Source organism: Sciurus carolinensis, chromosome 8 (assembly GCF_902686445.1).
Source record: "Sciurus carolinensis chromosome 8, mSciCar1.2, whole genome shotgun sequence".
NCBI lineage: Eukaryota > Metazoa > Chordata > Mammalia > Rodentia > Sciuridae > Sciurus > Sciurus carolinensis.
In genome coordinates, this window is record NC_062220.1 from 83,218,906 (window position 1) to 83,224,449 (window position 5,544).

Below are 5,544 nucleotides of genomic sequence, written 5' to 3' on the forward strand. Positions count from 1 at the left end.
TGAATTCAGCAGTTATGAACTGATGTGGTTACTTTACTGTACTATGCTGATTTTAAGTCCTTTGGGTATAGACTGAGGAGTGGGATAGCTGGGTCAAATGGTGGGTCCATTCCAAGTTTTCTGAGGAATCTCCATACTGCTTTCCAGAGTGGTTGCACCAATTTGCAACTCCACCAGCAATGTATGAGTGTGCCTTTTTCCTCACATCCATGCCAATACTTATTATTGCTTGTATTCTTGATAATAGCCATTCTAATTGGAGTAAGATGAAATATTAGGTGGTTTTGATTTGCATTTCTCTAATTACTAGGGATGATGAGCACTTTTTCATATATTTGTTGATCACCTGTATATCTTTTCTGTGAAGTGTCTGCTCATTTCCTTAGCTCATTTATTGATTGGGTTCTTTGTATTTTTGGTGTAAAGTTTTTTAAGTTCTTTATAAATTTTGGAGATTAGTACTCTGTCTGAAGTGTGTGTGGAAAAGATTTTCTCCCACTCTGTAGGCTCTCTTTTCACGTTATTGTTTCCTTTGCTGAGAAAAAAACTTTTTAGTTTGAATCCATCCCATTTATTGATTCTTGCTTTTATTTCTTTTGCTCTGGGCATCTTGTTAAGAAAGTCTGGTCCTAAGCCAACATGATGAAGATTCAGGCCTACTTTTTCTTCTGTTTGTTAAAGGGTCTTAGGTCTAATTCCTAGATCCTTGATCCATTTTGAATTGAGTTTTGTACATGGTGAGAGATAGGGGTTTAATTTCATTAAATGAATTTTTCTAAAGATGAAATAAACTTCATTTCAAAGTAATGAGCTTATTATTTACTGGAGGAGTTTCCCCCATTTATTTGTTTGTTTGTTTGAATAGACTGAATACTGTTTACAGGTTGGGGATGATGTAGAATGTCTTGTATAGGTCCCTCCACAATTATAATTTTGGGATTCTGAGAAAACTTTTCTGTATATATTTGGCCTGGAAGTACTGAAAATGTTTTTCTTTTAAGTTCACTATAGTAATAATTTTAACAGTTTTCTCCAAAGTTTACAACAACAGAGATGATTCATTGCAAACATCTGTGTAAGTTATTGCCTCTTGCTTTTTGTCCCTTCAGTTAATAAAATTGCAGCATTTGAGCTCTTAAACAACTTCTTTTCCTTTTCCTTCTCCTCTTCTTCTTTTTGGTGGTACTGGAGATTTAACCCAGTAACCACTTTGTGAATGAGCTACATCCCCAAGTCCTCCCTCACCCACAAAGGATCATATTTTGGTTTTCTTTTGGTTTTGCCTCACATTTGGCTATTTAAGCTATTTAACACCCTGCCATTGTGACATGTTAGTGCACTAGAAAGTTCATGAGATAGAACAGAATCTTACACTCTGGGTTCAGACTTGATTTTAGGCTATAGTCCTTCTCTGGAGGCTACGTTAGTGTTCATTTAGTTACAGGAAATTGAAGCTGTCATTATATTTGTTCCTCTTTTGGTAGTCCACATTCAAGCTCTTCCTTCCTGGAGGAATTCTTCATTAGATGGCAGCTTTTTAGGGAGACTGTTCAGGGTACCCCCCACCCCAGAAGGGAGTTCTTTCCTGCCTGCCATTTGCAGCCAGGGTACTAGTAGGTGACTGAGGTTTGACCATTTAGCCTCTCCTACCTGGGGCTTTAAGTCCAGAGCAAATGATGGAAGGTGAGGAGCTAGTTAGATTCAGTAAATACTTCTGCTCAGGTTAGTGGTGATCCACAGCAGTGGTAGAGGTATTCTGACCAGATTACCTTGTTAAAAGGCATTTGGGGGCTAGAGAGTATAGTACAGTGGTAGAGTGCTTACCTACCATGTAGGAAGCCCTAGGTTTGATCCCCAGCATCACAAAAAATAACAATAAAATAGACAGTTGGATCAGTGGATTCTCTAGAGATGTCTCAATTCCTATCCATCTCAATTTGGTCCTGTAGGTTTTTAGTCATTCATTGAAACCCCTGATGTTTTCCTTCCTTCCTCCCTTCCTCCCTTCCTCCCTCCCTTCCTCCCTTCCTCCCTCCCTTCCTCCCTTCCTTCCTCCCTTCTTCCCTTCCCTTCCCCTCCCTTCCCTCCCTCCCTCCCTCCCTTCCCTCCCTCCCTCTCTCGCTCCCTTCCTTCCTTCCTTCCTTCCTTCCTTCCTTCCTTCCTTCCAATAATTAGAGTCAGTTTCTGTTGGTTGCAATTAAGGACTCCTACTGATCCCGTCAATCAAAGTGGCTTCAGGCAATACAAATAGATTATAGGGATGCAGAGTTCTTTCAGGAACTCATTTCAGTAGATTTTCCTGACTGCCAAATATAAAATAGTTCCCCCCTCCTTTGTCAGTCTCTGTCCTCTTACCATGTTTTACTTTTTCTCAGAATATTTATCATGTTTTGACATAGCATCCATTTGTTTGTTTATAGCCTATCTCTTTTCACTAGACCATCAGCTCCTTGAATGCAGGGACTTTTGGTGGTTTTTTTTTTCCCTCCCAGCATTGGCCACATTGAATGAAGAAATGAATCCATAGGAAGAAACAAAACAAAAGCTCAGGAGGGACTGGAAAGCCATCAGGACCTGGGGCAAACTTCTCTCCCCAGGGCTTCTTTCTAGGGCTACATGTTTGTTCATCTCTACTTTCTCATCTGCTTTTTACTTCTATCTACAGACTAGAATGGAGAGGGAGGAATAGAGAGAAATAAACACTTTCAACCTGAGGCTTCCAAACGTGGTGGCTTAAAATCACTGCAGGATTGTATTTCAAACTTTGATACCTGAGCCTTGCTCAAGACTCAAAATTTCCATGAATAAGGCTTTGGAATTTCTAGTTTTGAAATTCATATTTAGCTAACTAGGCACTGAATTGTATATAGGTTTCTGAGAACTTCTGCTTTAAACAAATTAAACTTTTCCCAAAATATTGCATGGGGTTGACTTTGTCAACAAATGTTCTTTGGGACCGTGGCATATGAGCCAGCCCTGGTGCAGGTGCTGGGAGACTGTAGGGAGGAAAAATTAAGTCCCTGATCTCATGTAGCTGATATACTGTGCTTGATCCCATACACAGGAAAAGGGAGGGAAATTCCCTCATTTTACCGATGCAATTTCACAAGTGTCCAGAAAACAGATTGGTAGTATTATTGAAAAAGAAGAATACTAGATGAGATATCAAAATTTCTAGTTTCTATTCTTGCCACCTGCATGCTGTCTTCTTGGGCAGGTCATCTCACTATTCTGAGCCCTAGTTTCCTTGACAAAAACCAAGTTAAGGGCTGGGGAGATAGCTCAGCCAGTAGAGTGCTTGCTTTGCAAGCATAAGTCCCTGAGTTCGATCCCCAGCACCACAAAAAAAAAAAAAAACAAAAACAAGTTAAGAGGATTTTTTCCTGTTTATTTCTCTGGGTGTTAAAACAATTAGATGAGACATACAAAAATGCTTTGAAAATTATACAAGTCAGTCATAATGTTGTTTCTATAGATCCTACAGGTTCTATAGAATAGTGTGATTATGAGTTCCCAGTAATCATACTGATAGAAGAATAGGATTCCAAATTTAACAATGTCCTCTTATAATTGAACTTCATCTATCTGCCACCTGGTCTTATATGACAAACATTGTATAATCTTGAATTTCTACAATACTTATCACTACCATATCATTTAGTAACATCTTATATTGCTCTTTCATTGCTTTTCTTGTTGGACTTGTTTTCTTAACCTCCTTATAAAATCACCAAGGGTGGGTCTGTTTGTTCTTGCCATGTGTTCTCTAAGGCACCAGGTGTAAACCTGGACAGTTGGTATTCTAGAAATACTTGATGAAGTGACTGAATAGAGGAAGTTATTTGTATGATAACTGAAAGTGTGTGTCCTACTTGTTATCATGAGCCAAATGAGGAGACAGTGTAGTTAAATGCCTGGTGGGTTGTTTTTTTTTCCCCCCTTCTTTTCCTCCCTCTCACATTTTGTGGAATCTGAGAGAGATGGCTGACAGGATGTGGGTGGGAATAGATGGATCTGACAGGAGTAGAGTTTCAATGTTGCATCTATCTGTTCTGCTAAAGGACTATCTATTCCGCTAAAGGATTGATCTGAGTCGTGTATAATGGGGAATGTATCAGGATACGTGAATTTTATAGAACGTGTTTAAGTGGAACAGATGACAGACAAAGCTCTTGGGATTATTAGAATTAAATGTAATAAAGTTATAATGCTTAGACTAAAATATTAATACAATTCAGCACCATATTGCATTTCTTTCTTTAAATTCTCAGTGTCATCTATCTTGATTGATTACATCTCATAATCCATTTGAGAATGTGTAAGTAGAGAGATACTTATGTTAGTCAGCTGCTTTGTGTTGCTCTGACCAAATACCTAACAAGAACAAGTTAAAGGAGTTTAACAAATTTATTTTGGGCTCATGGTTTCAGAGATTTTAGTCCGTGGTTTATTGACTCTGTTGCTCTGGGTGTGAGGTGAGGGAGAATATAATGATGGAAGGGCATGGTGGAGGAAAGGTGCTCAGTTCATGGCAGTTTGGAAGCAGAGAAAAGAGAAGGAAAGGGGCCAGTGACAAGACAAACCCTTTCAGGTCATGCCCCTAGTGACCTATTTCCTCCAACTAGGTTCCATCTCCAAGTTGTAGTCCATTCAGCTATCATGTGTTAATCCATCAAATGGATTAATCCACTGATGAGGTCCAAATCCTCATGATCCAATCATTACCTAAAAGCCCCACCTCTGAACCTTGTTGCATTGGGAGGATAAACTAAAACGTAGCCAGGTAAATGACTTAATCCTTGGGATTTACAAAAAAAAATATTAAAATTGAATCCATTTTAGAAACTTTCATTGTGGTTAGCAGGTTACTTTTATATTCTGAAGTCCCAAAGAAGAGGGGAAAGGCAAGTCCCATCCTTCCCTAGCCTGTTGGACTCCTCCAGATAAAATATTTTGGATCATCATACTGAAAAATAGAGCTGTCCATGAAGTCAGGCAGCCCTATAGCCTAACGGAAGTTACTTCCTGATTTAGACCTTACCAACAATGGCCTCTACCAGGGAGGCTTCCTTCACTTCTGACTTTTCTGTCTCTCCTACCATTGTACTCCCCACTTCAAATTCAGAAAAGAATCAAATCTGCCCACAGGAAAGAATCACCATTTCCCTACATATTTAGTGCAGGATTTTTTTCATGGTTTTAGGAAATCTGAGATACTTCAGGTAGGTCTGAGCATTATGTTCTGCCTCAGAAATAAGAATGGAACTAGAAACTCTAATTCTACTTCCTTATCCCTCAGGTTGTTAACTCTTTTCCTCAGAGACTGCACGATTAAACTTGGGAATGGCTATTTCTCTTGTTAGCGTATTACTAGCCTTACCTTTTAGGAAGAGATTACTTTCTCCTCTATTATGTTGCTTAGGAAGGTGGCAGTTTCCTAGCAGAAGTCTGGTCCTAGTTGGCTGTGGGTTTTCTCTTTTTTTCCAGAAAGTAATACTTTCAACTCTTATTAAATTCATTTGAGCAGATAATTATATTTAAAAA